Source organism: Rhineura floridana, chromosome 6 (genome assembly GCF_030035675.1).
Source record: "Rhineura floridana isolate rRhiFlo1 chromosome 6, rRhiFlo1.hap2, whole genome shotgun sequence".
Classification (NCBI taxonomy): Eukaryota; Metazoa; Chordata; class Lepidosauria; order Squamata; family Rhineuridae; genus Rhineura; species Rhineura floridana.
In genome coordinates, this window is record NC_084485.1 from 98,863,546 (window position 1) to 98,874,196 (window position 10,651).

The 10,651-nt window shown below is 45.0% G+C and overlaps 1 non-coding gene across 1 annotated transcript; it reads right to left on the bottom strand.

The window, feature by feature from the left end:
• Nucleotides 1-10,247: 10,247 nt before the first annotated feature.
• Nucleotides 10,248-10,366, bottom strand: LOC133388266 (5S ribosomal RNA). Its single transcript, XR_009763721.1, has one exon. It is a non-coding gene; the product is annotated as a 5S ribosomal RNA (ribosomal RNA).
• Nucleotides 10,367-10,651: the final 285 nt, after the last annotated feature.

Sequence of the window (10,651 nt, forward strand, 5' to 3'; positions counted from 1 at the left end):
ACTTAAAATATCTACTCTCTAATGACCACAGCAAGATCCTCTGTGGCTCAGAGTGGTAAGCAGCAGTAACGCAGCCAAAAGTTCTGCTCACGGCCGGAGTTCGATTCCAACGGAAGGAGTGTCGGAAGGCAGAGCTGGGGTCCCAATCCCGGGGAGCTGGATCCCGGAGAGTTGGGAGAAGAGTATTCGGATGGATGGCAGAGGGAAGGGGGAGGAACTTCCCTCCTTTGGAGCGAAGACGAAACAGAGGAACTGCCAGTGATAAGGTCGCTTAGCAACGGGGAGCCTGAGCCCTCCCTGGACATTCTCACGCCTCCCCCTCTTTCAGGCTCAGAGCAAGAGGGGAAAGAGGGAGGGCTGCTCACAGCCGAAAAGCGGGGAGGCAGTTTACCATCAGCCCCTCCCCTATCCCCCATCCTGGAATCGGAAACTTCAGAAGAGGAGGAGGTGATGCTTCCCCCCTCACCACGCATACGCAGACAGCTGAAAAGACAGGAGAGAAGGGGGGAAGGCAGGCAGTACCTGAGGGGCAGTTAAGGAGGAGCGAAAGATTGCGCGCCCGTTTGGCCCCTTCTTAAAGAACAGGCGGGAAGAAGTCCCTTGCTCTGTCAACTTTCTCCCAATGCCGCAGGACCTGTATCCCTGTATTGTTTCATGAGAAAACGCAGTCTTTGTTTGGACATTACCCTAATAAAACACGAATTAACTACAATCGTTGGTCTGGTTCCTGAGTCACATCCTGGGCCTGACAGCTTGACAGAGCCACCTAAATCACCCTCAATGCTCTCTTCACTTGACTGGGACAAGATGTCAAAGGGAGCAGCGGGGGGGATGAACCCCACTTCTGAGACGGAAGAAGTGGAACTCCTGAGGACTAAGGTAGCTGATTTGCAGACGGATGTTCAAGCCCTGCTAGCAGCAGTCAAGGCGCTGAAGACGGATAATCAAACCTTGAAGGCCACGATAGACCAGGTGCGAACAGCCCCTCCAGCTGCCATAGTAAAGGTTCCCATTGGATTGCCCCCAAAATACGCAGGACAAAGTGATCAGTTGGCAACCTTCATGGCTCAATGTGAGTTATATCTGGATGTCAGGCACACGGAATTTCCAGACGATGGGGCTAAAGTAGCTTTCGTGATTAGACTCCTGGAGGGAGAAGCTGCAAAATGGGTGACTCCGTATCTCGTGAGAAAGGATACTGTCTTAGGAAGGTACCGAGGATTTATACAGGAGATGACCGAGATGTTTCAAGACCCGCAAAGGGCTGAAACAGTAGCGCGGCAACTAGACACTCTGAAGCAAGCTAAAGGGACTGTTTCCGAGTACACTAACGCTTTTAAAATTCTGTCCCAGGAAACTGGTTACAATGACGCCGCCCTGATGTTTATGTACCGGAGTGGATTAAATGCTGAAATCCTGGATGAGTTGGCCAGGACCTCCCCCCCCGCTGACCTACCAGGGCTCATCCGGCTATGCCTACAGATAGATCACCGGATGGAAGGAAGGCGCCTGGAAAGGAAGCAGGAGGTCCTGAGATACTCAGCCTCGGCATCCCGCAACAAGACCCTTCCCACTACAGGGATGGCAGGTAATGCAACTGAGGGACAGGGAGGGGCTAGGCCAAGACTGTCAGAAGAAGAAAAGGAAAGACGACGCCGGGAACGTTTATGCTTTTATTGTTCAAAGCCGGGCCATGTGGCCAGAGACTGTGGACTGAAAGGGGGGAAAGCCGAGCCGTCGGGAAACTAGAACACCCAGTCCACGTGCAGGCCGGTGGACTGGGGGGCAGCGTTGTATAAAGGCCCCCCAACGATCCAACCTCCCTCAAAGGGGGTGTTGGTCTTGCCTATTCGGATTACAACTTCCAGAGGAGTGGTGTTTAATTCCACTGCCTTAATTGACAGTGGAGCCTCCACAAATTTTTATTGATGCAAAGTTAGTCAAGCGTCATGGAATTTCCCGGTGGAAACTGGACGCTCCCCTAGCTGTGGAGACTATCGATGGGAGACCCCTGAAGTCAGGAGGGGTGACACAAGCCACGGAGGAAGTGAAACTTCAAATCCCTGGGCACGAAGAGTTCATTTTGCTATACGTGTCAGATCTCTCGAACTTTGAGGTGATTCTGGGAATGCCCTGGCTAGCAAAGCATGAACCCAAAATAAGTTGGAAGGAGGCGGTGGTGTGGTTCACCTCACAGTATTGCCAGGAGAACTGTCAACCTGAAGGAATCAAGAACACCTTAGCAGGGGCAGTGCAAGAGATCGAGCAAGTGACCCTGCCGCCAAAGTATGAAGAATTCAAAGATGTGTTTGATGAAAAAGAGGCAGAGACTTTACCCCCCCCACCGCCCTTACGACTGTGTGATTGATCTAGTGCCAGGAGCCAGCATTCCATCAGGGAGAATCTACTCTCTCACAGAGAATGAGAGGGAGGCCCTGAAGGAATTCCTGGATAAAAACCTGAGGTGAGGATTCATACGCCCCTCACAATCCCCTGCTGGAGCGCCACTATTGATTGTGAAAAAGAAGGGGGGGACTCAGACCCTGTAATGACTATCGCGCATTGAACCAGATCACCATCCCCAACAGCTACCCGCTGCCCCTGATCTCAGAGTTGCTGGACCAATTGCGCTCTGCAAAAATCTTCACGAAGTTGGATTTGAGAGGAGCATACAATCTGATCAGAATGAAGGAGGGAGATGAATGGAAAACAGGATTCTTGACCGTTTACGGACAGTATGAATACCTGGTCATGCCGTTCGGGCTTTGTGGAAGGCCAGGAATTTTTCAAAAATTCATGAACGACGTGTTTAGAGACTTGTTGGACACGTATGCAATCTGTTACTTAGATGATATCCTGGTGTTCTCAAAGAACCAGGAAGACCATGACCAGCATGTGAAGACGGTGTTGAAGAGACTGAGAGAAAATCACCTGTATGCTAAATTAGAGAAATGTGGATTTGACCTCAAGTCTCTAGACTTCCTTGGATATCGAATCTCAGCGGAAGGCGTGGAGATGGACCCAGGGAAAGTAAGCTGCATATTGGACTGGGGCCAACCTGTCACCAAAAAGGATGTACAACGGTTTTTGGGGTTTGCCAATTATTACAGAAAGTTCATTCCAGGGTTTTCCAAATTAACAGCTCCTCTGACTGACTGTTTAAGGGGGAAGAAGAAGTTTCAATGGACAGAGAACGCCACCGAGGCCTTTGAGGAGCTGAAGAGAAGGTTTGCTACTGAGCCCATTCTGCGCTTTGCTGATCCGAACCGCCCTTTCGTAGTGGAAGCAGATGCTTCAGATTTTGCCATCGGGGGGGTCCTGCTACAATTAGACCAAGAAGGGAAGGAGCTGCACCCCTGTGCGTACTTCTCTCGGAAGTTAAAGCCTGCAGAGAAGAACTACACAGTTTGGGAGAAGGAGCTGCTGGCCATCAAGGACTCTTTTGAAAACTGGAGACAATACCTAGAGGGGACCTCTCATCGAATTGAAGTGCGCTCCGACCACAAGAATCTTGAAAGCCTCCAAACCGCCAGAAAGCTGAACCAGAGACAGATAAGATGGTCCCAGTTCTTCACTAGGTTTAACTTCCAGATTACTTACCATGCCCAAGCCAAAAACCAGAGAGCGGATGCCTTATCCAGACAGCCACAATACAAAGAAAGTGAATCCGAGGACCAGCCTCAGTACGTAATCCCACCAGAGAAATTAACGTTGGGAGTATGCCAGCCTTCATGGGAAGAGGAACTCAAAAAGGCACAACAAGAAGATGCAGACATGCTAAAATATCAGCAGGAGACGGGACAAGGTCAAGACTCAGAAGTAACCTTTCACTGGAGAAATGGACTGTTATGGTTCAAAACCACCAGATATGTGCCAGAAGGGGAATTAAGGCTCAGAATCCTACGCCAGTGTCATGATTCCATCACAGCGGGACACTTTGGGATTTATTTATTTTTTTACAATAATTTTTATTCAAATTTTCATAAAACATACAAAACAAAATCATAAAACATTCAAAGACAAAAAACAAAACAAAGCAAAAATGATTAAACAAAAAAAATAAAATGTTGACTTCCCATTTGTCACAGATCAAATCAGTTGTAGGTCTACAATATATAACAATCCTGTCTCTTAAATTATATTATAAAATCACTTTCCTCCAGTAGTTATCTTAATTAATCATCAAATCTCATAAACATTACTTTATTCTTTCCACAAAAAGTCAAAGAGAGGTTTCAATTCTTTAAGAAATATATCTATCAATTTTTCTCCAAATAAACATGTCGATTAATCCAACTCATTAATAATAATAATAATCTTATTGTCATAACCATAGTCTAAATAAACATATCGATTAATCCATCTCATCAAAATCTGTTAGGTCCAATAATTTCAATAGCCATTATTCCATTATCCATATTAATTCCATCTTCCATCTTCAATAGTCCTGTTAAGTCCAATAATTTCAGTGTCCAATCTTCCATTATCAGTATTCCATAATAATCTTGCTGTCATAGCCATAGTCATATAATAAGAGTCTGATGGGAATTTCCTCTATCCCAAATATTTTCTTGCCATCAATTCTGATTAAGTTGCTGAAATATTGTTGTAAAGTCATATCTGTGTTCTTCTTTTTTACAAAATGCACTGGCTCATCTCTTGAGAGTTTTTCCATTGTCACATGGCTGCAGTTAATTCCATAGATTTTCTCTATATCAAGCTCCATCACGTCATTCCAGTCCAGAAGATTATCCAAGCCATTGATAACTTTATCTCTAATATCTTCATTAATTTCTTCAGAGATAACGTTAAATTCCAAACAGTAAATTTTATTTCTAATATCCATAAACTCCAGATCTTTTTCCAATTCCACATTTGTTCCAATCTCCAGGGCTTGTATCTTCCCTTTATTTTTTCTTTTCTCATCTCTAATCTCATTCTCCTCTCTCACAGGATCCCCTGTTTCTTTAAGCTCCTGCGTCATTTTGCTCAGTTCCATTTTCAGCTCCTTACTGCCCTGTCGCAGGGTTTGTTTTATTATCTCAATCTCATCCATTATTTTCTGAAACATAATTACTTCCAGATTCTCAGCCACTTTCTTGATTGCCATTTTTAAAACCACGAAAACAAAACAAAACAAAAATAAAGAACCACTTCTTATTTCAGCAACAATTGGGTTAATATTCCAGGCTTGATGACATCACAGTATAAACAGAGCAGCCTGCCTTATCTCTCTATGTTCAAGAACACAAAACAAATTTAGTTCCCAGCATCAAAACAGTTAGTGGCGTCGTGAAGAAGCAGATTCGTCAAAATAAAATAGACCAAAAAGAGAATAGTCCCAGACAATATAATGTTCCTCGGAATAGAAATCCCTCTTCTGTTTATATCTTTAGAATGCACTTCCAGGACAGCTTTTTGCAATAGAAACAGAGATAAGCTGTTAATTTCGTGAATAACAGAGAAGAGTTATAGCCCACCCAGACGTTTTTTAAAGCTGATTCATTTGACAAATCTCTTTTTGCTGCAACAATTTAAACCAAGTAAAAAAAATAATAGAAAGAAGGGTGTTTGCCTGTTAGTCTGTTTTCTCTTTGAAGAAAAGATAAACGTATCGCATTAAACAGATAGAGCTTGTTCGGAAGTCCGTCTGGCATTGCTGGCTGGACCTTTTCTCATAAATTAATGAAATCCAGTCCTCCCAACAAAAACAGGCTTTTGAGGTTGATCTCTACGTTTCTCCCTGCCCGGGAGAAATTTCATCAGTCAAAAAAAAAAATGTTCTGACTGATTTATATCTGAATAAGCTTCTTTTGAGGCGGGAGCCCGTCTCAAAAGCAGGCACAAGCGAAGTCACCCTTCCCGGAAGTCCGACACTTTGGGATTTACAAGACCATTCAGAACGTGGCCAAGGACTTCTGGTGGCCTAAAATGCGTCGGGATATTGAGAGTTATGTAAAGTCCTGCTCTGTCTGTCTGCGGACAAAAACACAAACAGGGACACCAGCAGGACTGTTACAACCGTTGCCTGTCCCACACGAACCCTGGAAGGACCTCTCCATGGATTTTATAACTGATCTACCCAAGTCCCAAGGAATGACAGCCATCTTAGTAGTGGTGGATCTACTTACCAAAATGGCACACTTTCTTCCTTGTGCAGGGGCCTTAGAGGCTAAAGAAACAGCCAAGTTATTCATAAAAGAAGTCTACCGGCTGCATGGATTGCCAAACAGCATAGTCTCAGACCGAGGAACTCAGTTCACAGCCAAATTTTGGACAGCAATGTGGAAACAGTTGCAGACGGAATTAAAACTCTCCTCCGCCCATCACCCCCAGACAGACGGGCAGACGGAACGCTTGAACGCCGTTTTGGAAAGATATTTACGAAGTTATGTGTCCTATCAACAGACTGACTAGGTATCATATTTGCATTTTGCACAGTTCGCCTACAACAATTCTCTGCACTCCAGCACTCAACAAACCCCGTTCTTCACTAATTATGGATTCCATCCTAAAGTCTTTCCAAGCAGCTCAGAAGGAATGCTGGTACCGGCAGCTGAGAACTTCCTTAAGGAATTGCAAGCGGCGCAACAGACACTGAAACAGCAGTTAAACGAAGCCAAAACGGAGTACAAGCGAGTTGCTGACCTGCACAGGAAGGAGCCCCCCCCTTTCAACCGGGAGACCAGGTATGGCTGTCCACCCGCTTCCTCCAGATGCCGGGCAAATGTAGAAAATTACAAGACAAAAGGGTGGGTCCTTTTGAAATAGAAACTCAAATCAATCCCGTGGTGTACCGACTGAAGCTGCCTGACACGTTTAAAATACATCCTGTGTTCCATCGATCCCTCTTAACGAAAGCCGCCCCTCCCAGTGAGTTATGGCCGGAGGAACCTCCCGGAGCTCCACTCCTGGTAAATGAGCAGCTTGAGTTTGAAGTTGAGGAGATCTTAGATTCCAGGATCAGACGCCACAAGCTGCAGTACTTGATTCACTGGAAAGGCTATGGGGTGGCTGACAGATCATGGGAAGATGCAGCTGATGTGCATGCTCCAGAATTGGTAAAACTTTTCCATCAACGTTTTCCCCACCGTCCCAAGCCAGACAAGGGGAGGGGGGCACAGCCTGGGAGGGGGGATGGTGTCGGAAGGCAGAGCTGGGGTCCCAATCCCGGGGAGCTGGATCCCGGAGAGTTGGGAGAAGAGTATTCGGATGGATGGCAGAGGGAAGGGGGCGGAACTTCCCCCCTTTGGAGCGAAGACGAAACAGAGGAACTGCCAGTGATAAGGTCGCTTAGCAACGGGGAGCCTGAGCCCTCCCTGGACATTCTCACGCCTCCCCCTCTTTCAGGCTCAGAGCAAGAGGGGGAAGAGGGAGGGCTGCTCACAGCCGAAAAGCGGGGAGGCAGTTTACCATCAGCACCTCCCCTATCCCCCATCCTGGAATCGGAAACTTCAGAAGAGGAGGGGGTGATGCTTCCCCCCTCACCGCGCACACGCAGACAGCTGAAAAGACAGGAGAGAAGGGGGGAAGGCGGGCAGCACCTGAGGGGCAGTTAAGGAGGAGCGAAAGATTGCGCGCCCGTTTGGCCCCTTCTTAAAGAACAGGCGGGAAGAAGTCCCTTGCTCTGTCAACTTTCTCCCAATGCCGCAGGACCTGTATCCCTGTATTGATTCATGAGAAAATGCAGTCTTTGTTTGGACATTACCCTAATAAAACACGAATTAACTACAATCGTTGGTCTGGTTCCTGAGTCACATCCTGGGCCTGACAAGGAGGAAGTCGAATCTCCGGTAAAAGGGGTCGAGGCCCACTCAGCCTTCCATCCATCCGTGGTCGGTAAAATGAGTACCCAGCATATGCTGGGGGGTAAAGAAAGGCCGGGGAAGGAACTGGCAATTCCACCCCATATATACGGTCTAGCTAGTAAACGTTGCAAGACGTCACCCTAAGAGTCGGAAACGACTCGCACTATAAGTGCGGGGAAACCTTTACCTTTAATGACCACAGTACTATTTCCTTGCACTTTGCCATACTTGTATTTTTGCCACATATTTCTACCCTTCTTCAGTATGCTTCTTTGCGACCTCAATGCACATCACAGAATAACCTGCACAGCTCATGTCTTCTGGTTTCCTGGCTCTGGGGCACTGGATTGCTTTCTTTTCTTTTGCACTTAAGTTGCTCTTAGCCAGGGTATTCATTTCCTCCCTCCTTTCCTCTCCCCTACCCCTATGCACACACACACCACCTCCAGTTAGAACACCTGCCTATGTGAGGTTTCAAGAATAAATCTTAGTTTTAGGGCATCTGACTTGTCTTGTCCAAGAGGTGGCTGAATTTCAGTGGCAACTCCTCTGCAGACTATAAATTGAATAAATGTGTACCATGTAAATGAAAGAGTTTATGAGTGCTTTAGAGCATTTACTGTGGTAGGTTTCATCAAGGTCATGTGCCTAAATGCTTCTGCTTTCCCAGATAAGCCAGGCTTTCTCAGATTCCAAAGCAACAAAAACAGGTTCAAGAAGGAGCCTGGCTGGTTGTATGGATATTGGATAGGACTTTATTATGCCTGACTTCAGCAGAATATCCAAGGCAACAAGGGCGGGAGCAGGGGGGAAGAAATGTGAAACCATTGAAGGTACTGGCTGAGTTATAGTGCCAGAAAGAGGGAGGGAGGGAGGACAGACTACAGAGGGAGAGAAAAATGCCTGAAATGTCTGCAAAATGTAACTCAATTATCGGAGATCAGCCATAACAAGGGGAAAAAAATCACATAAGACTGTAAAAGCTATAAGTATCAAATAGTTACATTTACTGCATTTATAAACATATATCTTTTGGCAGGAGTATCAAAGAGGCCTCCACAAGGCATGAGATTCTGGGCTCGAATCCATTCACTCTGTGAATTAATTGACTTGGTTTGAACTCTGCTGTTTTCAGTTGGAGAATTCACTGTGAACATGTTGTACGTATCTCAGATATCAAATAGCAAATGTTCTGAAGCCAGACACTGAAAAGAAGCCAGAATTTTTTCATTAATCGGGACTGTATGCTTTCTGAGAAAAGGAAATGGGACAACGCCGGGTGAAATAAGGAAAACATCCCTCCTATTTCTGCTTCCACCAATTTCCCAATGACTGTTATTAGTCCGTGTGTGTATGGCAGTAGCAGTTAAACAACAACAACAACCCAACTGTGACTGGGATTGTTTTGTGGAAAGCAATGCATTTGAACATGGTAATGTGCAATTCATGTCAAGGTTTAAAATCACAGTGGGATTAGGAATAATGAAAGGGAGAGAGGAAAACATTGTACAACCAAATTGTGAGAAGAGATTGGAATAAATCCAGTTTTTGTAATCCTCAGGGCCCTAGCCCATAGCTTCACCATCTGCATGAGGCACATATATTTCACATAAGAAAGATTCATCTTTCATTTCAATGGAGGAGGCAGCTCAACCTGTACAACGAGATCAAAACATGGACACACTTCCTCCACAATATGAAAATGAAGGCTCCATGGTGAAGGTCGATGTGTATATCACAGTTCCTATAAATATAAGGAGCTACTGGATCAGGGCAATGGTGTTGTTGACGCTTTTGATAGGATGTCAGTTTTGCAGATTCATATTTATATTTTGCATAGTTAATTAAATAGTGCTATTTACTGCACTATCCTAACCATGCTTGCTTAGAAGTAAGTCCCTCTGAATTCAATAGGATTTATTCTACAACAATGCCCACAGCTATGTACAGGTAAACACAGCAATTGTTTCTTGGTACAGAAACTAACAGGTAAAACAAGTGCTGGCTTGTATAGTGGCTTGACAGTATAGTGAATCAGCTCCAGAGAGGAGAAATATGGGAACTCAGAGCATTTACACTGAGCCTTCAGGCACAATCAAACGTTAATAAACTTGTGGTTTAAAACAATGTTCAGTTTCACTTACAAGAAAAAAAGAACATTGATTACAAAAGCCGAGAGAGGTAGAGGCATACCCTACTTGAATCCTACTTGAATGCTGCATAGGGTGACCAAATATGTACTGTCAATAAAGATACCAATTTGCATTAAATTTGCATATAGTAATACATATGTATAGATTCAAATTTAGGAATTCTTCTTGTTGTTGTATGCCTTCAAGTCAATTACGACTTATGGCAACCCTATGAATCTTTTGGATATATTCATAGGGTTTTCATGGTAAGAGGTATTCAGAGGTGGTTTACCATTGCCTTCCTGTAAGCCTACGGCACCTGGTATTCCCAGGCGGTCTCCCCTCCAAGTACTAACCAGGCCTGACCCTGCTTAGCTTCCAAGATCAGATGAGATCAGGAGTGTTCAGGGTAGTATGACCGTAGACTTAGGAATACTTACGATCATTTAAAGTGAAATACAACACATCGAACCATAGACAGAAAGACACTTGCATGGCTGCTCAGTCTGCTGACCAGATGCTGCTAACTATTTATGAGCAACTTCAAGGTCCCTGCTCTACCTTCATTTGGTTCCTTCAAATAGAGGACTGACCTCTTTATAGTAGGACACATAGCATGGCTATCCTAATGTTGCATCTCTTTCTCTGTTTCATATGTAATTTTCTTTCCATGTCAGAGACTGTATGGATCCGGTTGGTTAGTCATGTCAC